The sequence below is a fragment of the Rhinolophus ferrumequinum genome, chromosome 24 (genome assembly GCF_004115265.2).
Source record: "Rhinolophus ferrumequinum isolate MPI-CBG mRhiFer1 chromosome 24, mRhiFer1_v1.p, whole genome shotgun sequence".
NCBI lineage: Eukaryota > Metazoa > Chordata > Mammalia > Chiroptera > Rhinolophidae > Rhinolophus > Rhinolophus ferrumequinum.
The window spans coordinates 43,100,840-43,126,085 of record NC_046307.1 but is presented as its reverse complement, the minus strand read 5'-3'; the positions used below and the strand labels follow the sequence as shown (position 1 = coordinate 43,126,085).

Below are 25,246 nucleotides of genomic sequence, written 5' to 3'. Positions count from 1 at the left end.
GAAGGCAGCATCTTTTCAAAGCTGACTCTTTTAACGCTAGCTTAAACATCATTTCCTTTAGTAACTTAAAGAACCCTTGACTTCTGTGCGCTGTCGAGGGCCCATCTAGAAAAGCTTGCCTCCACATCCAAATGGTGGTAATAAGGAGTGACCCTCCTCACAGACAGAACTGCCTGGTTAACATAAAATAAAGCGCTAAAAACCCAACGAACGTCTGAAGAATCTCTTGCTTAGGCATTAGTCATTAGCTAACTTGAAACCAATGGGCTGAGTCAGGAGCTGGTTTCCTCAGGCTCTTTAGGGAAAGAGCCTATACTTTTACGAACTTATTCAAATAAAACAATGAACCACTTCCTCCCCATGCAACATACCACAAATTGTCAATATTTACCACTTTAGAAAATAAAACTGAGAGAATGAAAAAATACAAGAATACGCAAGCATGTATCTAGTTAGCCGTAAGTGATGACATATGTCATGGGGTCTCTGGAAAAGTCCAGTGTACACTTGAGTGAGTGAGAGTGAGAAAGGCAAATCACATCTCTGTATCACTGGACACAGCCCACCCCTGCAGACCACACTGTGCGAACCACTGCCCCAGAGACTGCTCCCAGCAGCAGAATCAAAGCCAAAGCTGGAAACAACTCAGGTTCAATGGACACACCTGGTACTTCAAGGTCGAGGAGCTAAAAGTTGGTGGAAAGGTCTGTTAGCACTATGTAATTTCAGTATGGAGGTACGTGTGCCTTCTGACAGTCTGTCCGCTCTGTTCTTTCCTATTCTCCATGTCTTTGCCTTGGGGAAGAAGTAGAAAATGTTGAGAGGTGACTAAAATGATAATAAATCATGAATTATTCAGGATTTCCAAGTAGTGATCACTTTACCCAAATTATTCAGGCCAGCTTTTCTAAGTAGCACTGTCTTCTGTCAAGTCCACGTATGTCACTTTCTTCACAACCTCGCATCAACCACAACGTTCCTTTATCACACCAGTGACACAGCAAGTCAGCTGTCAGAACACACTTATCACTGCTCAGCGAATAAACGTGTGTCATCAATCCCACTGGTCTTTCCCAGACACGACGGGGAGCACTGAGCACTCAAAGTGCCGTTACCCATCAAGTCCCCACTGTGGCTTTCCTCACTTGTGGGCCCAGTTTAGTTTTCATTCCAAAGACACACCTGTGACATACTGGCAAGTTGCCCCAACGTTTCTCACGGACATTACCATTACATCAGAGCGTGTGAAGGTCCAGCCACGCACATACTCCACACATCCTGCAAGTACCACCAGAACAATCTTTTAAAACCTGTCGCTGTCCCTTTAAGTCTTCCCAAGCCCCATCCTCCAAACCCATGTTCACTTCCTTCTACAGGCAGCTTATCCCGGGAGCTAAGTTTAGCAGCCACCATTTCTAATCTTCCCTCCAGGGACATCCCCAGGCCTCTGCTGGTGGAGCCACCCAGCAGCACCACCAGACACTCGCTTCGCTGGAAGAATCAGGGACATGTTGAAGACCAGCTGCCAAACCCCCGGGTGGACGGGGTCCCGCCCCACAACACGTTTCTTCTTTTGGGGTGAGGGACACTCCTCTGACCCAAACCTCCCTCCCTCCGGCTCATTCCACGCTTTCCAGTCTTGACAACCTGCCTGGTCAATCCTCACAGTCCCTGTCTCATTTGGGGACAGCTTGTTGTTTTGGACCCAAAACAATAAGATTTAAATGGAGTCACAAAAGCAGCACAGACCTCACAAAACCCAATCCATTTCCTCCATCACCTGGATCTCAACTGTGGGAACCCTTTTCGAGTTAGACTAATGGGAGAAAAAAGCAATCTGCACAGAAGTGCAAGGCCCAGCGCTGTGTCTTCCCCGTGGGACGCAGACCAGTTCTCTGCCCCGGTCTCCTCTCCTATAAACAGGATGATGACCCTCGAGTCGTCCTCAGGCTGGGACAGGGACACACGGCGGCTCCTGCACAGCGGCTCTGAGGAGGGCTGGCATGAGGACAGAAGCAGAGGCTACAGAGGAGTGTAACGAGCGCTTCCGCAGCCAGGGGCTGGTGCCCTGGCAGTCACCACCCGCTCATCGACTTAATGTTTAAGGGCAGGGACAATGCCCACGACACGTGCACATGCTTCCAAAACCAGCTTCGCAACCCGAAACACAAATAAAATTTCACTTGATTTACAATTTGGCAACTATTGGTTCTTCCTTCACATATGCCTGAATTTGCTAAAAACCACTCTCATGAACAGTTGCCCAAACAGGCTACTGGAAAACAAGATTGTCAGCACTGTTGTAAAAAGAATGAATAGACAGCAACTAAAAATACTGCTTTCATGCTTTTGGTAGTGGTGAGTGCCAAGCAGCTCTTTAGATCACTATTTAAAATTCAGTTCTCCACCGTGCACTGTCCCATCTGTCATACTCACAAGTGCCAGAACTTAGATGCCCACCAGCCTGGCCGCCACCAGAGCCTGACGGTACTTACCCTCCTCACAAACATCACACAGGCTCATAAACACTGTGGCTCTATCCTCATTCCCACCACAACCACCACCGCCACCTCCAGTCGCCTAATGAAAAATGCAACGCCTTGGAGAAACCCAGGAAATCAAGGCGCGCCCAAAAGACTGACTCAAAACATTCAGAAGCTCTGACTCTCAGGTTGGGCAGCTGAACACAGGCTTGTTTCTCGGAGGAGTTCCGAGGGACTCACGCAGTGAGTGCCCGGCTGATAAATGTCCCACAGGGATTTGATTTCTCAAGGGGCACAGCTGGTCCCGTGGGCTCAGCACAAACCACTCATCCGGCCGGATAACCACGCCGGTAACAGCTTCTCGGTCACTGCTTGACGCCAGGCACTGTGTTACACACATGTCATCTCATTTAATCCAAACACAGTGCAATAGCCCCATTTTCCTAGCTGAAGAAACCAAAGCTTAGCAGTTGACTTGCCTAAGATCAAACAGTTGCTCAAACCCAAGGCCGAGCACTGAATCACTCCACGTGCCCGGCTGAGGGAAGCAGAACTGACCAGCAAACATGACATGCCAAGCTCTGTGTTTCAGAAGGCCGACTGCACTTCCTAAAAATGTGAAAATCGGAACAAGGATAGCAATCCAGTCTTGACGTGACCGGACTGCCAAGGATAGGATGAATCACATGACAGGGTCGGGCTTTGAAGCCAACCACTCCGCCCACCCCGCCCGGCCCTTGCTGGTGGAAGAGAGCCAAAGCGAAGGGGTCAGGGTGCCCCTCAGCTGGATGTTTACCCGGCCTTATCCTCCCCCACTCGGGCTGAACAAAAGGGACAGAGAAGGGCTGAAAGCCGCCGTCTCTGCCAAAAACTGAGTCATCTGCAGCTTGGCTCTCTGGAGCACGAAAAGGCAAGCCCCGCTCATGGAAGCAGCTAGGGCTGCGGCCAGCTGGGAGGAGGGAGACAGGAGGCCAAAGGCAGGGAAGCCCAGCCGCTCCGCATAAAGAGCCCTTGTGCTTCAAGCCCTGGCCCCCGGCACCACTGACGCAGCACCGCCCTCTGCAAACACTCTGACCTTCTACTTGGTGAGTCTTTCTCCTTCTTCCATAATCACTTCTTACATGTTCTGCTGACAAGAAGTTAGCAGGCTTCCGTAAGAGACACCGACCACTAGGGCGGTGTAAACCCTAGGGTCACTCACAGGAGAACATACGAGAGGAACCGAGGGACATGGGGACAGAATCACCTGGCTGCGGCCCGAACGCCAGCCTGCATGCGGCAGGCAGTGCTTCACCGGGCAGAGAAAACACAAGTTCCAGCGCAGGTAGCCCACAGAGGATTTCTTCCTTCAGCCCTGCCAGCCGCCTGAGTAAAGCTCCCGACCATGCTGGGCCCTGGCGGCAGTGCAGTCCTGTTGGTGGGAGGAAGACCTCATACACGTGTGCTGACTGGTTTTTCAACTCCCAAAGGCCCTGTGACCTAAAGCTGGCTCCAAACAAAAGAGAATTATTCCAAGGTCTAAAATACCTGGACAGAGCTGCCAGGAGAACACTTACATTTCCCAAGATAAGCATCATAAAGAAGGTTCTGGAAGTCGGCACCCACTGGTACCTGTGCTACTGTGTTCACTAATGGACTGTGCCATGTACTTCAAAATTTGGCACTTTTGCTAAGTGCTCTTACAATAATTAACTTAAAAAAATCACATTAGTAACCCACTGCCTTAAAAACAATTACCTTACAAAACAAATTAGGCTTCGCAAAATGATCTTTATTTAGGTTCTGGTCTGTCACCAAAGGACACTATTCCATACAAGATCAGCCCGTTAAAACCATCTATAAAAGTACTGTGCAGTTCAAGGCAGAAGGTGGAAGTCTTATGAAATTACTTTTGTGAAACTGACTGCCAAGCAATGCGGAAATGAGACCTCAGTCAGTATTCAAGTGTCCTGATTTTTTTCCCGAATTTTTTCTCCGCAGTGAAAAATGGGATGTGAAACACATCCCCGTCAGTTTTCTTCCTTTCGGAATCAGTGCCGCCAGAGAGAACTCAGGGCTTGTATGCCACCTGCAAAATTGCCCCAACTGGAGTGTGTTCTTCACGGAACCCAGAAATGTGCATAAACCCCAATCCAGGCTGATTTTGGGGTGCTTCCTTAGAATGACACCAGGAATTTATTCAGGAGAGGAGCCAAAGGGACCATTGGCCACCCATAGGCGGGGCAGCAGGGGCCTCCTGGACAAAGGGGACATTTGAAAGGTGTCAATAAATCGCTTCTCAAAGCACCATTTTTTTCCACCTTCTCAAACGCAGAATTTTGCTTGATATTTCAGAAAGTTTGTTTTAAGCTCAGCAAATACAAGAGTTAATTGAACTGTAGGCTTATTTCACAAATTCTTGCTTCTTAAAGCTCAGAGAAGACACAATATTTGATCATAGTCTGCACTAAAACTAGTAGATGAAGTTCCTTTTTAAAAGAGGACATTCTATAGATTTCCATTTAAAAAAAAAAAATCTCCCAAACCAAAAAAGCAGTTCCTGGCAATAAGCCTCAGGCGAGGCTGAAAAGAGCAATAATGGGAGAAGGGAAAGCACGGAAACAAGGAAACTTGGGGAAACTTGGCTCTGGCTCCCTGTTGCTGACGTCACGATGCTCCACTGAGTACTGGGAGAGCCTAGTCACTCTTTACTTTCACCAAAACCATCATCAAGCTCATCATCACTAAGAGATCCTGACTTGTGTATAATGTTGGATAAGAAATAAAATACTACTTATTGTAAAAATCATTCCCCAAAGGCAAAACGTCAGCTCTCTTTGTAAGTACCATTAATATATTTGTATTTCCTTTCAAAAAGATGACTGAGAATTTTCAGAGCAGCGTTATTCTTAATAGGCAAAGAATGGGAACCAGCCCAAAGGTCCATCACACAGCGGGTACAGAGATAAAGAGAGAGAGGTTCATCCACAACGGAACACCATTCAGCGATGAAAATGACCCAAACCCTCACACATGCCTCAGTGTGAAGGAACCCAGACACATCAGGCTGTGTGAGAGAAGCCAGACACAAAAGGCCGTATGTTGTGTGATCCCATTGATGTGAAATGTCCAGAAAATGTGCAGAGATGAAAGTGGACGAGGGGCTGCCTGGGACACGAGGGACCTCACTGGGAGGGTGGAAATGTCCTAAACGGGTTTATGGTGAGGACGGCACAACTTGGTAAATGTACTAGAAGTCACTGAATTCTATACTTTTAAATAGCTACACAAAAAGAGAAGTTTCCATAAAACCAAGTTATTCAAGAATGCTCCTGTTTTGCTCAGATGGAGGGAGAATCAAGCAGCCTCATTTACTCTACTCTGAAATCACTCAACATTGGTTCAAGTCTAAAAACTATTTTGGAGGTGGAAACTTTTCAGGCAGGTAAAGCCCAATTAAAGTCTGTTACAGGGATGTCTTCCTCTTTATTAGACCCCAGTTCTGTAAGAAAATAGCAGCGGGAAGTTAAACAGTCCCTGAATGCAAGGACAAGGAAAGCCCTGAATGAATGTTTTCCCCATGGTGTGTGTGTGAGCGCAGGTTGGAAGAGGGCTCACGCGTTCATGCACCCTGGAGAGTTTGCACTTGACCTCTCTTCCTGTGCTGATAAGAGTTCTGGCCCCACAGAAACCCCTAAAAAGGAAAGACTAAAGCAAATTTTTGGCTCGATAGAGATTCTAGTCCCGAGATTCCCGAAGTGTCTGTCCTCTCTGACCGTGCTGCTGTGAAGAACGGTGGTGGTGGTGGGGGACACCTTTTCCTGGGGAGGCCAGCACAGTGACAGTGGGGCACCCTCTGCCACAGGAGCCTGCGTAGCTGTGCCTTACCCATTTTTCTCACATTTCTTTCCTGTCAAAAGTCCTTTTCCACATAAGACTAAAAGTCTTAAAAATTAGGAAAAAAGCCCTTTACAATGTGCCCTTTTGACAAAAACGGGGAAAATCATTATCTTTATAATGTATTAAAACATTCTGACACCCGATTAGAAATATATTAGGATGTCCGTGTCTTATAACTTTGAAGGAGAGAAATGGCAAGGATTAAAAAAAAATTCAGAAAAAAACTGTATGGGAGAGAATAACAAAGTAAACGTGCCTGGGTGAGAGGCGGACTGGCGTTCTCAGAACTCCTCTTACAACTTTTCTTAAGTTGAAATGATCTCAAAACAAAAAAATTGAAAAATACATGGAGACCCTTTGTGCTGGTGAACTTGAGCACAAATGGTATCTGAGGAAGGTGGTTAGCAATATTTCAAAAAGTCAGCCAATGAAATGCCTGTTCAGAGTCTGTTTCAAGAGATTCTCTTTCGTAGGCAGGTGACCGATGGGCCCTCTGCAGAAAGGCTAGTGTGATGCTTTGGGGACTTGTAGGCAGGACCGGTCGTGTCTGCCTGTGCACACACTGAGCTGTGACAAGGGCTCCAGGAGGGAGGACGAGGCCAGAGCTCCCAGGAGGGGGCTGTGCATTCACTTCCTGGAATCTCCCAGGCTGTCCCCACCGGTGTCCCCTCTGGTTTCTTGTCACTGAGAAGTACATCTGATGTTCTGGTACAGTTGCAATTCTGTGTGGAGTTTGTCCAATTATTTGAATCCTCCATACCATTCTGATACCACTTTTGTTTGATATTTGTGATTGTCATGGTGGAGCCCAGCTTTTACCTTGCACTCCACACTTCTCTCTGTTGGCATCTGGACAGCAGCTTTTACTTGTTTCTAACATACAAATGAATTTTTTTTCTACCGTGGTTCAGGGATCCACATTCATACTTTTATTTGACTTAATGCTAAAGAAGTTCCTCTCATTCAAATATTTTGTTAAAACCATAAGTTTTCTAATATTCTTACTTGGGGGAAAGAAACCAAAAACCCTTCTAATCCAGTGCCCATCAGCTGGTTTAACCAAAGCCAAGGTTTGTCCTCTGAGCTGCGGTTGCATCTCAGTGCATTTAGTTTCCTTTGTTTCTCTGAAAACTGGACAGAGCTGAATAAGCCACAGTTGGGCACTGGTGCCCAGGCATCTGAAGTTTTCCCTCTGGGTTCTCACAGCAGGTGCCAAAGAATCCTGAAGGCGACGCAGAGATTAAGTGCAGCTCTGGCCCAGTCCTCTCACTGAATGAAATCCGTGGAGACCTAAGGAAGCTTTAATTCTGTAAAGGCTTCTGTTCGGGCTGAATGCACAGTGCTGAGGTAGGTCTGCTGCATTCTGCATGGTGAAAAAGCAACGATCTGAATGGACCATGAAGAAAATGAAAACCTTTCCTTACAGGAAGGGGAAGCATAACTCTAGGAACATGGTCCCCAGGACCCCAACTAACACCCCAATTAACCCTTGACATTTACAATCACTTCTGTTAAAAGTTACGGGAAAAAATAACACCAGTTTTGCCAGGCTGATGGCAGAAGCCAACAGAAGAAGATTCTGTTAAATGAAGGAACAAGGGGGCAAGGGACAGTGAGTACTCTCTAAACTTGAGAGCTCACTTCTGAATTTGTGACTCAAATATTCAATTAAAGGTGATGAAAGTCAGCAGTGACAAGCCAGGACTTCTGCCTCCTGTTCTTACTCCCAACGACATGTCATGTATGCTCCGTTCCAACCGGCACACGCACATCTCCTTTTTTAAGGATTGTGATAAAAACATAACATATAAAATTTAGCATCTTAAACCATCTTTAAGTGTCCAGTTCAGTACTGATAAGTATATTCACACTGCTGTGAAACAGATGTCCAGAATTTTTTCATTTGAAAATCTGAAACTCTCTACTCATTAAACAACCCCTCCTCTCCCAGCCCCTAAGAACCACTGTTCTCTTTTCTGTCTCTACTCATCTTCTTTACGTGCCTTGTGCAAGCGGAAGCATCAAGTGTTTGTCTTTCTGTGACTGGCATACTTCACTGCATGTCCTCGGGTCCATCCATGCTGCAGCCTGGGAAAAAGCCCTTCCCTTTTAAGCCTGAATCACAGGCCATCATGTGGATGCAGCCCAACGTGCTTGCCCAGTCATCCGGCCGTGGACACCGGGCTGCTTCCACCTCTAGACCATCATGAATAGCGCTGCTCCAATCATGGCTGCGCAACTATCTCTTGAGATCTTGCTGTTTCAATTCTTTGGCATATGTGTGCACAAGTGGCATTGCTGGATCACCTGGTGATTCTAGTTTTAATTTTCTGAGGATGTCAATACTGTTCTCTGCAGCAGTTGCACTATATCCCAATCCTACAAACAGTGCACAAGGGTTCCAACTTCTCCACATCCTCACGAACACTTGTCATTCTGTTTTATTTTTTCCCCAATTTTTTTAAAATTGGGGAATATTGGGGAACAGTGCACTTCTCGAGAGCCCATCAGCTCCAAGTCATTGTTCTTCAATCTAGTTGTGGAGGGCGCAGCTCAGCTCCAAGTCCAGTCGCTGTTTTCAATCTTCAGTTGCAGGGGGCGCAGCCCACCACCCCATGAGGGAATTGAACCGTCAACCTGTTGTTGAGAGCTCGCGCTCTAACCAACTGAGCCATCCGGCTGCCCCTCTGGAAGCTCAGCGGCAGCTCATTGTCTTCAATCTACTTATGGAGGGCGCAGCTCACTGGCCCATGTGGGAATCGAACCGGCAGCCCTGTAGTTCAGGGCTTGCGCTCTAACCAACCGAGCCATCAGCCACCCCCGTCATTCTGTGTTTTGATAGCAGCCATCCCGAACGGCTGTGAGGTGCTATCGCATTGTGGTTTTGATTTTCATTTCTTTGATGATTACTGATGCTGGGCATGTTGTTATACATTGTTGACCATTATTGTATATTATCTTTGGAGAAATGTCTATTCAAATCCTTCGTCATTTTTTAATAGGGTGATTTTTTGTTGTAGTTGAGTTGTAGGAGTTTTTTAAGAAATATGTTCTTGATATTAACCCCTTATCAGGTATATGATTTGAAAACATTTTCTCCCAGGCTGTAGGCTGCCTTTTCATTCTGTTGGTTGTGCCCTTTTGAAGCACAAAATTTCGTTCAGCATTGTTTTAGTTTTCATTCACAAGTCTTTCACTTCCTTGGTTAATTCCTAAGTATTTTATTATTTTCGATGCTATTGTAAATGGAACGGTTTCTGTAATTTCCTTTTCAGATTGTTCATTGTTAGTGCATAGAAATGAACTGATTTTTGGTTGCTGACTCTGCATCCTGCTACCTTGTTGAACTCTAACAGAATCCTGTGGAATCTTTAGCATGAACAGATACTTTTACTTCTTTTCCAATTTGGATGTCTTTTTTGTCTTTTTCTTGCCTAAATGATCTGGTTAGAACTTCTGGTTACTATGTTGAATAGAAGTGGGCAGACTTTTCTTGTTCCTTATCTTAGAGGAAAAGCTTCCAGTCTCTCACCACTTAGTATGACATTAGCTGTGGGTTTTTCATTTATGGCTTTTATTATGTGGAGGTAGATTCTTTCTATTCAGTTTGCTGACTGTTTTTATCATGAAGGGAGTTGGATTTTGTCACATGCTTCTTCTGCTTCGAGATGATCACGTCTGTCTTGGTCCTTCACCCTGTTATGTGGTGGATCACACTGCTGACTTTCATATATTGAACCATCCTTGCAGTACTGGGATAAGCATTTGATCATGGTGTGCAATCCTTTTAATATGCTGCTGAATTCAGTTTGTTAGCATTTTGTTGAGGATTTCTACATCAGTGTTTATAAGGGATACTGGTCTGTCATTTTCTTTTCCTACAGAGTCTTTGTCTGGCTCTGGTATCAGGGTAATTATGGCTTCGCAGAATGAGTTAGGAAGTGTTCCCTCCTCAATTTTTTGGAAAAGTTTGAGAAGGATTGCTATAAGTTCTGTTTTAAATGGTTGGTAGAACTCACCAGTGAAGTCACTGGGTCCAAGAACTTCTTTTGTGGGGAAATTTTTGATTATTGATTAAATATCCTTACTAGTTACAGGTCTATTCAGATTTTCTATTTCTGTATGACTTAGTCTTGGTAAGTTTTGTGTTTCTAGGAATGTGTCCCATTTTAGCTAGGTTACCCAATTTGCTGGCATACAATTGTTCATAACACTCACTTGTAATCCTTTTTATTTCTGTACAAATAAAAGTAATGTCCCCATTTTCACTTCTGATTTTAGTAATTTGAATCTTTTCTCTTTTTATTTTAGTTCATCTAGCTAAAGGTTTACCAGTTTTGTTGATCTTTTCAAAGAACCAACTTTTGGTCTCATTAATTTTCTTTACTGGTTTTCTATTCTTTATTTCATTTATCTCTACTCTTTTGTTTCCCCCCTTCAGCTAGGTTTGAGTTTAATTTGGTCTTTTCTAGTTATTTAAGTTGTAAAGTTAGGTTGATTTAAGTTCTTATTTTTAATGTAAGCGTTTATAGGTGCAAATTTCCCCTTTGCCCCACTTTCACTATGTCCTATAAATTTTGGTATGTTGTGTTTTTAATTCATTTCTAAGTATTTTCTAATTTTTCTTGTGAGTTATTTGATCTACTGGTTGTTTAAGAGAGCATTTTTTAATTTCCATAAATCTGCAAAAATTTTACTTCTGTTATTGATTTCTAACATCATTCTGTCACAGCTAGAGAAGACACTGTGTTCGACATCTCTTTTTAAATCTATTCAGACTTCCTCTGTGGCCTCACATCTAGTCTATCCTGGGCAATGTCCCACCTGCACTTGAGAAGAATGTGTATACTGCTTTTCGGTGGTGCTCTGCATGTCTGTTAGATCTAGCTGCTTTATTGTGTTACGTCCTGTTTCCTTAATCTTCTGTCTGACTGTTCTATCCATTATTGAGAGTGGATATTGAAGACTCCAAGTATTGTGGTGGAACAGTTTCTCCCTGTGATTCTCTCAGCGTTAGCATCATGTATTTTGATGGTCTGTCATGAGGTACATGAGTGTTTATAACTGTTACATCTTCTTGTAGTATCGAACCTTTTATTAACATGCAGTGTCTTTCTTTGTTTCTTATAACCTTTTGTGATTTAAAGTCTACTTTGATATTAGTATAGCCACCGCTATTCTCTTCTGGTTACTATTTACATGGAATATGTTTTTCCATCCTTTCACTTTCAATCTATTTGTGCCTTTGGGTTTATAGTGAGTCTCCTGTAGACAGGATATAGCTGGACCATGTGTTTTTTATGCACTCTGCCAATCTTTTTTTGATACACAAAGGGAAATGATAAAGGAGTTTAAACATTTCCCTATAGAAAATCAACTCAACACAAAAGAAGACAGTCATGCAGGAAATGAGGGGACAAGAAAGTGACAAGGTGTCCTTTAAGATTTAGCCATTTGTCTGTCTTTTTATACAAACCACTTTCAAATATGAATGAAACCAAACTACAAAAACAAAAATATGTATGAAGCCCTTGGTTTTTTGCTTTAAAAAAAGAAAATGTTGTATATAGTTATGAAGCTAAATCTGCATTAAAGAGCCAACTTCTTTCTTGGGGTTTGGTTTATGGTACATACACAGTGGTTGGCACAGTAAGCACTCAATATGTGGGTGTCACTATTTATATTATTATTCTTAGTAAGATTCTAAAAACAGTGTGAACTGTTGGAGTCCATATACTGACAGTCCTTTTAAGTTTGGTGGTAATATACTTGTCTTATATAATTTGGACTTTTTATTATGTTATGAATTATTGCCACTCTATTAAGAATTACTGACATTTTAAAATTAAAGTTTTTGAATAGATAATGTATATGCATAGTACAAAATTAAAATGAAGAAATTAAAAAGGGGGTCACTGAAGAAAATTTTCTCCCACTTACCCAGGTGTCCTCTCCAAAGGTAACCATGGTAACTAGTTTCTTGGGTATTAAGGTTTTATTGTAACAGGCTTGATCAAGTTATCCCTTTCCTGGAGTTAGTACATGGCTTCTTCTTTATTTTACAACCTTGTTTTGGGTTAAATATTACCATGTATGTTGATGGAATGAGACAGAGCCAGCCTGAAGTGTCTTGGAAGACTAGGATTTAAGTAGGGAGTTATGGAAGATAAAGAGTGGGTAAAGAATAGCATAGAGGAGGAGAAAGAACCTGAAAATAGAGCTGTGCTTCCCGATTCCTCTTAGTCACCAGAGTTCAGGGAACCATTGCCTGAGAGAGCTGAGTGTCTGAGAGAGCTGAGCAGAAGCTCTGTGCCAGTTCCACTAACAGACACGGCAGAGCAGCAGACCTGCTTGGTCTGCGTCCTTCTGAGAACCCTGCAAACAAACGGCCCGCCTGGGTCATAACTGGACAGCCTTTCTAAGTGGGAGGTATTCTCAGGAAAAACATCGACTGCTCAGTCCTGCCTATTAGAGGGGGAGGAGCCTTCCTTTCAAAGACTGTCAGGAGTGGGAGGGGCCTCAGAGGTTAATCAAGGACTCTCAGCACTGGCCAGGCATGAAATACCTAGGGGACAATCCATGCAGAGATGGGGGCTCCCACCAGAGACTGCGGAACGAGGTTACCTGGGGGGCCACTGCAGAAGAGGTCCACAGCTAAGCGTGATGGCTGCTGGGTTCCTAGTACACACATGTGCAGTGTAGGGCCCAGGGCTGTCGTGTGACTCATGCACCTTCACTGGCATTCTTATTAGCAATGGCTCTTCTAAAGAAACAGTCATAATATTGTGACTTATCTCTAAATCACTTCTGTAGCAACTTCACAACTCAAAAAAAAAACAACAGAGAACACACACACACACACACACACACAGAAGAGATGACAACACACACACGTTACCATCCCATGCTTATATTATCTTGATTGTGGTAAGGGTCTCATGGTATATACATATGTTCACACTTACCAAATCATACACTTTAGATACGTGCAGTTTATTGTGTCAATTACACCTCAACAAAGCTGTTAAACTTCTTTCTAAAAATAAAATATTCTACATTTAAAGGACAGGGGAGTATGTGACAAATTTTGAAGACACGTTCTATCAGAAGAGGTGTGAATAAAAACCTCCAGGGCTAAAACGCAGAGAATTCCCTTACGACCAATCACACCAATGCAGCAGGCTGCTTAAGGACTGTGTTACCTTGGTGACAGCTCTGTGCCTTTCCTGGGCCTGGTGCTTCTGCCTCAGAGCACTTCCACAGACAGTCTTATGTTGGATAGCACACCTAGGAGACAGGTAGGATGGTTCTTCCTTCACTGATGAGGAAATGTGGGCTTGGAAGCCGAGTGCAGGCAGCTGAAGTTAGTGGCAGAGGATAAAGCAGGACTGCTGGCTCCCACTCTGCAACCACCCTTCCCCCGCCCCCCTGCAGCTGCCCCCAGCTCCATCCAGACAAGATCTGGGGCAGTGCTCGCCAGCTGCGGTCTTCTGGCTAGAGCATCCCTCCACAGTGCCACAGCTGCCATGACACCAGCAAAGGTCAGGAATGCAAACCCATGGGCTCAAACTAGGTGGAGAAAGGTATCTCGGAAGAGAACGAAAGGATAAAATATTTGAAATATGAGAACTATGAAAGAGAATGAAAAGGAGAGAGATGAAAGAGAAGGTGGCTGGGATCAGCAAGCTGACAGCAGAGCCTGGCTTAGACAACAACACGCAACACTCAGTCGGAAGCAAACCAAGGAGGCCCCGGGGGGCTGGGGAGTGACGGGCACCTGAAAAGCACTGGTGACTGCAGAAGGAAGGCACTGACTTCCTTGGCTCAAGCGCAATGAGGTGTGAAGCCAGGACTCAAAGGACAGTCACATTTGGCTTGAGACACGAACTGTCTGTGATACATCCCGCTCGTCCCATTACATGGCTGGGGAAGCACAAGCTCAGAAATGAGCTCTGGGGAGTTTGCTAAATGCCCCAGAATGATGCCAAATACCCCCTGCAGTAGACCACAGCCAAACTGAGTTCTTTTACATGGAATATCGCTTAAGGGACGAGATCAAAGCCTCCTTAAAACAAGTCCCAACCAGAACTGCTCATTCCAGTGTGATGGGTCCCACAGGGAGGCAGCGCATCCCTCCACCAGGCAGGTCTTCAGACGCCCCAACTAAACGGGGTCAGGAACAGAGCACATGCCCTGCCGTGAATAAAAGTTACACACGTTCCTACCACAATGAAAATAAAAATAATTTTTAAAATGGGTTTTCAACTATAAACATATATAGAAAAGGAAGATAACTGAGGTAGTTCAGGGGATATATATATTTTCTCCTAAACAGACACACACACACACACACACACACACACACACACATGCGCGCGCGCACGTGCGCACTGCCTCTGAGCCTGTTCCCACCTGATGTGTGAGGGACTTTCCATGTCAACACACACAGAGCTTTCTCTTAGCTCTTCTAACAGCAGCGTGAAGCATGGTCTAGATTCCAATTTACTCAACGCATACCTACTGGAGGGCATTTAGATTATTTCCTTTTGTTTTTGCTTTTATAAGCAATACCACCAACATCCTTTATAAATAATCTTTGCATATTCATCTAATCATATTCTCCCTTTCAAATTCTTCTTCTTATTGTAAATTACAGCCTAAGATAAGAAATGTGCATAAAGGATAAATGTACGATTGAACTGAGAAAATAGCCACCACCAAGGCCAGCACTCCACGCGCCTCCCAACACGCTGACTTCTGGAAGCCACCCTCATGCTGATACTGGTGCCGACATGGAGCTTCTCCTTGTAGCCGTATCGTCTACGGATGGTGATGCCATCACATGGTACGCATGCGTCATGTGGACGAAAGCACAGTGCACTGTCCTTTCATGTCTGCCTTTTCTGGGTCAGCGTCACAGTACTGGGTGTGGGGAGCTGTCCCTCTGCTCGTTTGCACTGCAGTCCTCAGGAACAAAGAGCACGGATTTGCCCGTGTCACTGCTGAGGGACACTCGGGTGGTTCCCCTTCTGGTTTCTAAATCGGGTCTACCAATTTACACTCCCGCCGGCACCAGGGCGGGTGGGGTTCCTGCTCCTCCATGTGCTTGCCAGCTCTTGGAACTGTTACAGATTTTCATTTGTGCAAATCTGGTGCGCACATAATAAAATCATTTCCTCCTCTCAGTAATGCTGCTCAAGCCTGTAACCCACTGTTCCACTGAACTGCCTGCTTCTTGCGAACTGTGCAAGTGCTTTAAATATTCTGGCCACTTTTCCTTTGTAGGTTACGGAACCTGGTGCTGCCTTTGGATGAACAAAAGTTCCTAATTTGATGGTGGTCAAATTATTAAACTTTTCCTTTTGCATTTGCACTTTTAATGACTTCAGAAATTCTTCCCTGTACCAAGATCATGAAGACTTGTCTATATTACCTCCTAAAAGATACAAAGTTCTGACTTTCATATTTAAGTATCTATAATCCATTTGAAATGAGGTGTGTAATGTATAGGAGTCCAATTTCATCTTTCTCTAGGTGGTTCTGCCAATTTATTTATCTAATTCTGCACCAATACCTCCACTGTATTGGTTAGTAAAGATTTTTTTTTAAATAATCTTAATATCCCCTTTATTAGAGAATGGTTAGCAAACGTTTTCTGTAAAGGTCCAGCTGGTAAATATTGTAGGCTTTGTGACCCACATACAGTTGTCTCTATTGCATATTCTTTTTTTCCCAAGCCTTTAAAAAACGTAAGACACATTCTTAGCTAGGGGTCCAAAACAAAAATCACCCACATGAAAGTTAGCCTGCGGGCCATAGTTTGCTGACCTCTGAGAAGAGCACGTCCCTCCCACTTTATTCTTGTTCAAAAGCAGCTTGACATCATCAATCCTCAGGGGAAGGCAAATCAAAACCACATTGAGAAAAATAAAACAAAGCTGGAGAATTCACACTTCCTGATTTCAAAACTTACTACAAAGCTACAGTAATCAAAATTGTGTGCTACTGGCATAAGGATAGACATATAGACTAACTGAAGAGAATCGAGAGTCCAGAAATAAATTCACACATGCAGGACCAATTGCTTTTCAACAAGGGTGCCAAGACCATTCAACGAGGAAGGAACAGACGGTCAACAAATGGTGCTAGAACAACTGAATGTCCACACGCAGAAGAACGAAGCTGGACCCCAACCTCATTCCACAGTCAAAAATGAACTCAAAACGAATCAACAACCTGTAAGAGAACCACCTAAATATAAGAAGAAAACAGAGGGGTAAATCTTCTTGAACTCGAGTTTGGCAATGAATACTCAGATTTGATGCCAAAAGCATGACCAACAGAAGAAAAAAGTGATAAATTAGTCTTCGTTTTTCTTAAGCCTCAAACCCTCCTCTGGAATCACTTCCGTCATCCCTGAACTGTAGCCCCGGCGCTCCTTCGTGAGGATTTGCTGATGACCACCTCTCACTCTGTCTGAAAATGTCTCTGGACTGCCTCAGTTTTACAGAATTCTGGACTCAATCTCACAGGCACCACCTCAAGGTAGTCACTCTTTGTGGCTTCTGTTGGAGCTTTTGGGAAGAACGCTGTCAAACTGTAACACCCTGAAAGATCATCTCTACCTTTTTCTGTGGCTGCTTTTAAGACTTCAGTCTTTGGTTTTCTGTGGTTTCACTATGGCATGTCTAGTTATAGGTTCCTTTTTATTAATCTTGCACGGAATTCACTGGGGTTCTTGGTTCTGTGGCCTGGTATGTTTTACCAGTTGTTAGCTCTTCAACTATTGTCTGCCCCAGTCTTCTATCTTTCTGTAACTCTTGCTTAAATGCACATTAGATTGTCTCTTTTCATCTACCATCCCTCTCAACCTATCTTTCACATTTTCCCTGTTTTTGTCTCTCCTACATTCTTAATACTTTCTTCCAATATTTCTTCTAGTTCTTTAATACTCTCTTTTATTGTGTTCGAACTACTGCCTAATGTACCCCTTGAGTTTTTAATTTTGGTTTTGTGTTTTTTAATTGTAGAAGTTCTGGTTTGTTCTTTTAAAATATATTATGTCACTTTTATTAGTAACAGTTTCCGGTTTTTCCTGAAGATATTTACTAACTTTTATTTTTTTAAACACATGAAGTATAGTTGTTTTAAAATCTGTGTCTGATACGTCAAATATCTGAAGACTATGAATTTGTTTCTGCTGTCTGTTGTTTCCTCCAATTCTAGGCATTCTGCTTTGTCGCCTTGTGACTGGCTATCGCTGTGATGCCCCAGTCCTTAAAAACATCATTTGTGGGGAATCCCCAAGGTTTAGGCTCCAAGTGGCTTTTCCAGAGGGTTTCCATTTGCTTATACCAGGAACTTGCATACACTCCTGTCGGGCGCCACTTAGAACTGAATTTACAGCATTGGGGGTCCTTGGATTCCTCCTGTGAGTCCGGGTGACACGCCCCCAGGGGAGCCAGCCCACAGGTGGGTTTTCTTTTGCCTCCCCCTCGCCAGCCCAGGCTCTGCAGCCAGGCACTGCTCTCTACTCTCCCCCTGCTGTGGGTTTACTTTTGGTTCCTTCCCACACTCTGAGGTCCCGGCTCATTACAGAGGAGTCTCCTATCAGATTCCTCAGCTTTGGCAATCTTAAATTTCTACCTTCTTTTGAGACCCTGAAGAGTCTGTCAAAAATTATAGCTCAGGTTTGTGGTTTAGATCACCCAATGTCTCGGGGAAAGACAGCTCCTAGGGTTCTGCTTATCTCTCGAGGCTGTCTCTCACTTAGGGTTTGGCCTGGGGATTCTTTATGATCTTGTCAGCATTTAGATGCTTTCGTAAATATTTTTAACATTTTATCTAGCATTTAAAATTATTTTCAGCATCAGTCTCTAGATAATTAGTCCACTGTAACTAGAAGCTGGAAATATTACAAATATTGCTTTAGGAGAAATTCCTTGGCAAAAGATTTACTGCCAGAGGATGTAACACTACGTTGTGACACAAACTGAGAAACTGAATCACGTTACACTCCTGCCAACTATGTATGATGGCACCTATTTCCTATGACCTAGTCAGCCCAGGGCGTTACTCTTTATAATCGTTACCAATCTGACTGACAACACGCTCCCTCATTCTGGCTTTAATTTGCATTTCCATGATTGGTAGCAAGGCTGGTGATCGTATTTCTTCTTCTACTCACTTAACTTTTGGGGCTAAGTTCTTCATTTATTGATTCATAAGCGCCCTCCCGTGCAGGCCTCAATTGTTTCACACACTCTCTCAACATACTAAGAATACCTTCATTATATGTTGCGATTCCCCCCCCAATTTGTCATTTGCCTTCTTAATTTCCTTTATGCTGACTTTTGACAGACAAAAGCTAAACATGTTTACTCAGTTAAATCCATTCTTCTTTTCTTTTTGCATTTCTGGCCTTGTTATCATGTAAAATATTCCATTATTAACTCTACTATAAAATATATCACATTTCCACCCTGGGGCATTATGCCACTGGCTTACAAATCCTCCAGACATAAAGCTTTATAGCAACATTTTCCACAGGGATCTATGTTAAAATGCATAACACTTCATTTTTTCTCTAAAGGAGTAGATTTTCAGAGGTCTGTGAGTACATAATACTACTCATGATTAATGAAATAAAGGCGAAAGACCACGCTCAGAGGCAGGAACACGTAAGTTTCTCACCAGCACTCATCCAAGAATAGCAAATACCTCAGCTTCCTGCTTCTGTGTCCTCAGGCAAGAGCCACCCCAGAGGAAAACTAAGTGTCGCCCCTTCCAGATTGGGACCAGGACCCAAACAAGCCATGGACACGAAGTTCTCTGCATTCTAATTTGGCTGGGCCCGCCATCCACTAACTTCGTCACTTTAGGCAAATTGTCTCAATATCAAATAAGGGTTTTGGTTAGTGAATTTCTCAAGTCCCTCCAACTTTAACACTAAGTTGTAAGAAGGCTGAGATTTCCTCCTATGTATCTATCACACTATGAAGGCAATTTAGTTTGAAAGGTTAAAAATTTGCACATACACAGTACCAAACCAAAACTAAGAGAATCTCCGATTTCTAGTATCTGAACCTAGAACTCCATTCTCTCTAGAAATTACTAACTGGTTTCTTACATTGCTAAGCTCCACTCTAAGATAACAATGATCAGTCTTCGTGTACGTGCATATACATGTGTGCGTATGCACGTCTACTACATAGACAAGGTGTACATGGAACGAGTATGAACTGAAACTAGCTGACGGGGCGCCACCACACCAGGGAGATCCCAGCTGGGAGGGATCTCAAGGGCGCTGTGATGAGTGACAAACGCCAACTTCAGCAGGTCACATACTATCCGATTCCGTGTGCACAGTATTTCCTGATGATAGAATTTTCGAGATGGAGTGCAGATTAGTGGCTCAGGGATGAGGGTGCCAGAAGAAGGGGCTGTGACCGTAGCAGGGCAGCAGGAGGGCGAGCTCTGCAGGGACAGTTCTGTGTCTGGACAGCACTGCTGGCTACACAGACCTACACACGTGAAACATGGGACAGAACCACACACACGTCGTACCGCCATCAATTTCATGGTTTTCACGTACGACGTAATTATGGGGGAAACTGGGTGAAGGATGCAAGGGACCTTTCTGTACTGTGCTTGCAACTCCTGTGAATCTCCTGTGAATTACTTTAAATAAAAGGTTTTTAAAAAAGTATTAGAAAAAAATGAGTGCCTGGTGATAGACTAGTACAAATCAAGAAAAACTTGTTCCCAACAGAAAAACAGAAGCACAGGATGTCAATAGCAGTTCACAAAAGAATAAATATAAATAGCTAATAAATATCTGAAAAGAACCAATAATCCTGGAGATTGGATTTACCAGGCTAGTACAAATTTAAGAGGAATACAAGGAGTGCGGCTGAGGGAGGTGGGGGTCCTCCCAGTGGGTATGAGAAAGTACATGCGAAAGAAGCATGCACTGGAACTACTTCCTGACTTCACTTCCCACTAATTAAACCCCATTAAATACTAACGGAGACTTTAGCACTCAGCTCGTCCCCAAACAGCTCAGAATGGGACTGAGGCTTCAACAGGGGTGAAGAGGGGAGGTCCTCTCCAAACTGCTGTAAGCTTTCCCTCCGCATTCCTAAGGGTAAGACCTGAAGGAAATGAAGGTACCTGATCTCCGCAGAGACTGGGATGTGTGGTCTGAACTGCGTGCCCTGGACAGAGCACGGATCTCGGGAAGAAAGACACCAGACCCACTGAGATGGCTGATGCCAGGAACACAGGGTTTCCTTCCCTAGTCCTCACACTCCAGGGGCTGGTTCCAGACACACAGAGACAGCCTGGAAACCACTCACAAAGAGAAGTGGACTCTCCTCCAGTGTTCTGATTTTAAAATATAAAATAAAATCCTGGGCTCCATATCAGCGAGCAGGGCCGACGCCAAGGGAATTGTTAAGCTGGATGGGCAGGAGACGAGATGACCCCCAAGTTCCTGTCCGATCCTAAGACATACCGACCTGAGCACTTCTCATCGCTTCCACCAGTGTCACACTGATGTGAATGAACCACCATCACCTGTCACCTCAATCACTGCGCAGCCTCCCTGTTTCTACTGCTGACAGTGCTGCCACAGCGATCCTCCTGAGCACAAATCACTCCTCTGCCAGAAGCTCAGCCCTCCCCACGGCCCCTCACTCTGCTCTAGAAAATCATCCCCACCCGCCCCGTCTGTTCACTCGGCTCAGTCTCACACTGGCCTCCTGCTGCTCTGGAACAGTACGCTTGCTCCCACCACAGCCCTCTGCACGTGTTGCTCTCCGGGCTAGACCATCTTCCCTCTGCCCCAGGACACCTACACAGCCTGCTGTCCCACCTCCTCCAGAGCTTTCGCAGATGCCACTCGGGGACGCCAAACACAGGCTTAAACAGTATGCAGCCTATTTATCAGCCGAGACTCCTCTCTGTCCACAGTCTCTGAGTTCCCTCACACACAGAATGTACATATCTGCTTGTATATATGCACACGGTGCGCACACACACTCTCCTATTAACGTATTTACTGGTCTGTCTCCCCTTGTCAGAAAGTCAGCTCCACACAGGCACGGGTTTGTATTTGGTTTGTTGGCTGCTACTTCCCCAGGATTTGTAAGAGTGCCTGACACATGGTGGCTGCTCCACAAATATTTGCTGAATGACTGAATGCCATATAAAATTAAAAAAGACACAGAAGACTGAAAACGCAGTTCTGAGGACTCTCACAGATTACATTATGTGCTGCTGTTAAGTGTCTCCTTACATGTAAAAAGAGTTAAAATAACTTACAAACCCATCTTTGCCCTTCCTAGAGGCTCCCCACTAAGCACTGACCCGTCCCCCGTCATCTCGGGCAGAAGGTCCCTGCCAGCTTCTCCTCTGTGACAACTGGCCAGCCGAGAAGCACATTTAACAGCCTCCCTGTAGGTGTGGCCACGTGCCCTTGTTCCAGCCGCTGAGATTCACCAGGATTGTGGATGGCACTCGCAGGAAGTCGCCCTAAAAACAAGAGGGTGACTTCTTCTGTACCCTCCTTCTTCTGTTTGGGACGCAGTCAGGGCCAAGCCTGAGAAGGAGCCAAGCAACAGGACGACCTGGGAAGGGTCTGCACAGAGACCCACCCTATCACCCCTGCACTGGCTACCTCTGCACTTCTTTCATGAGAAGGACAAAAACAATCAGTGCCGCGCGGGGCTTTCCGCCACATGCAACCAAATGTCACAGCACTAGTGCAGACACCCAGGAATACTTCCATCTGCTCCAAGCAGCAGGGGACCACCATCGTTCCCAAGTAGAGAGAGTCTCTGAAACCTTCCAAACTGTACCAGAAACATCAGAGGTTGAAGCCACTGTCCTCATCACACTTCCTGGGGTTCTCCTGCCCTCCTCTCATCTAAAACCTTAGATTGTAGTACTGTTAAAAGCCAAGTCCATAGGGTATCTCAATGGCAGAGAAAAGAGGCAAAGGCTTACAACTAATGCCAGGCGACCTGGGTCAAACTCAGAGGGGCAGAGACGACTCGACTCGTAACAGAGCCTTCAGAGACAGTGGAAGGAAGACTCTTCCGTTACCCCAAACAGCCCATGGACAGAAGCTTGCATCTGCTGGCAGGCTGCTCCTTCAGGTCTTATTCCTAATCACCCAGCTGCATGAAACTGTTCCTGGAGTCGCTGAAAGTAACTGCCAAACCATTAGAGGGGATTTCTTTCTTAAAAGGACATGGCACCGGGCATAGAAAATGCACAAAACTGGGTTCAGTATATGTCACTTTGTTTCTTGTGGCCTCAAAGAAAGTTACAAAAAGTTACTGTAGCTACAAATCACCTCATCTTCCCTTCAGCCCAGCCCTCTAGTGTCTGAAAAGCTTACTAAGAAAGCTCGGGGAAAGTACTTTGAAATTCAATTAAAATAATACCAGCAAAAGCCAGGGCAAGTTTCCAAAGGAATGTTAACCTGTGGTATCAAGCCTTTCTGAAAAGCGATCGGCTCTTTCTTTTCTAAAAAAAGATGTAACTACCACACAGCATAAGCTGATGTTTGTTTCAGGAATGCAAAGGAGAGTTTGGGGTACTACTTTACGCCAGAGCTTTACCAAAGAAGCATTCCAAGCCCGAGAGTGTGTACACCATGTTTGCACAGCCCTGAAAAAGCCCACACCCACAGGGGTGAGGGATGGGGGCAGACGGCGACCAGGCAATGCTGCCAACACAGATGGATCCTGTGAGCTAACGCGACTGACCCAGAGTCGTCCTGAAGCCCCAGACATCACGGAAACTGAGCACAACACATGGGATTTTATGTTAGGAGCTGGGCTGCTAACCCCAGCGGTTCTTTTCCAGGTAGCATGTCCCTGAGTGAGCCGCAGGCCGATTTTCCTCCTCAAGCTTTGCCCTCATTTGGTTCTAAGGCAGCAGCGCCCGCACACAGCGTGGGGGTAGCGTTCCTCTCCATGTCAAATTAAGCTGATAATCCAGCCTTTTTTTAGCAATCTTGGGTAATGTTACAAAGACCCAATTCCTTTAAACATGACAAGAAAACAATCTCTGTAATAGCAGACTCACTCGGACTTCCAGATATTAAGAAACACTGTGCTATCAACATAAAGTTCTCTGAACTGGGTCTCCGACTCCATCTCCAAAAGGGACATGAAGACATTTTTAAGAAAGCCCCTTCTTCTGCTGCCACTTTCAAATAAAAATCGAAGAGATACAAAAAATGATTCACAATTCAGTAAATTTTTTTTTAACACCCAAGAAGTGTGAAGCAAAAAGTATCAGAGGTGAGGAAAAGGTGCTCACACCCTCTACGTGTGTCCCGCCCCCCGCCCCCACGCAAAGACTCCCCAACACTGGAACCAGTAAATGTTTGGTTCATAATCGGGCAAGAGGAAGTCAAGTGAGGACTCTAACAGAGGTACAAACTCCCAGGATAACTGTCTAATCCTGAGAAGAAAAGACACCCCTAACCTATAATAACAGTGTTGTTAAATGTAGCTGATTGGCCACCACTTCAAGAGAACACTATGAAAAGCAAAAACTGGCTACACTGATTCACTCAGTTCTGTACCTACTGATTTTCCAAGCCTGCTCACACGGCATGTTTGGAGGGAAGTATGATGATGAAATTGAAAATTAACCAGATGAGGAAAACAGCTGTGCAAAAAAATCCAGTAGCGGTAAGTCATGAGGTCAGTCTCAAAACCACTTCTGCCCTGGTGCAGGTTCTCACGGTCTCTTAACTGGACTCTGGAAGAGCCCACCATCCGAACTATGCCTCCAGCCTCATCCACCTTGTACACTGACAGCGAGCTCTGGAGAAACTGCACAACGGATCTGGTATTTTGGTGCCTTAACCCTTCCAGGGGTTCCTCTGCTTACAGGCCATTCCAAGCTGCTTGGCGGGGCATGTGGTCACATGGTGCACGGCTGCTACGGCGCTCCCCTCCTTACCATGCAGCCTGCGTGCCTGCTCCAGGGGTGGGACGTGGTGTAGAGTTTACCGAGCCTAGCCACCCCTGCGCAATATGTCCCTGGTCACTGTGCCATCCCCTCCTTGCTCCTGCTGCCACTTCCTGACCACAGGGGCAGCCAGACCAACGACGACCAAGCCCAGAGAAACCAAGAGCGCAGAGAAGCAGTTCAAATGGCACCTAAGCTCCCGCTCAGCCTCTATCCCAGACTTCGTCAGGGCCTGACCTATCGGGCTCCTTTATCATTTAAGCTGCTCAAGTCAGCAGTTCTGCCACTTGCATACGAAAGCCTGCTATGGGGTGCACGGCCTCTGTGCAGCCTGCCCGACTCTCCAGGGGCAACATCCAGACTTTTCTGGGTATAGACTCATATCCTAAATGAATCTAAATGACAAAGACGACTAGGATTTTTGGAACTTTCAGACCTTAAAATGAAAGGAAGAATCTGAAGGAAACAACCTGCAGAGGATTCAGCTTAGCTTCAAAGATGTTGATCTAAAAACATTCATGTCTTACAAGGCAGAGTCCGTACATTGCAAGCTGGAAAGCTGTTTTAAGGAAGCATTAATTTCCTACCCTGAATAAGATCTAAAAAAATTTGAGCTCCTTAAGGATTCTTAAAATATTAAAGACTGGTGTAAGGTCTTTAATATTTTAAGAATCCTTCATATTCCTGAACAAAAACATTTACCTAGCCTGAGTGAGTTAATTTTGCTCCCTCTTGAACCATTTAGACAGCTTAATTTGCTCTTGCGGTACATTTTTGTTGTAGAATTTTAGGACTTAAAGCAATTTCCAGCTTGTATTGTTAAGGCCATCCTACAAAGGTTCAAATGAGTCACGTGGGACACAGTCACGTGTCCCAGGAAGAGGGCTCAC

The 25,246-nt window shown here is 44.8% G+C and overlaps 1 protein-coding gene and 1 long non-coding RNA gene across 3 annotated transcripts in view; one reads left to right on the top strand and one right to left on the bottom strand.

Moving 5' to 3' along the window:
• Positions 1-25,246, bottom strand: part of GNA12 (G protein subunit alpha 12) — an 85,269-nt gene that overhangs the window by 9,763 nt on the left and 50,260 nt on the right. The gene's annotated exons all lie outside the window — the stretch shown is intronic.
• On the top strand, positions 3,387-15,617 carry LOC117016790 (uncharacterized). Its single transcript, XR_004421962.1, has 3 exons — positions 3,387-3,568; positions 7,569-7,709; positions 15,019-15,617. It is a non-coding gene; the product is annotated as an uncharacterized LOC117016790 (long non-coding RNA).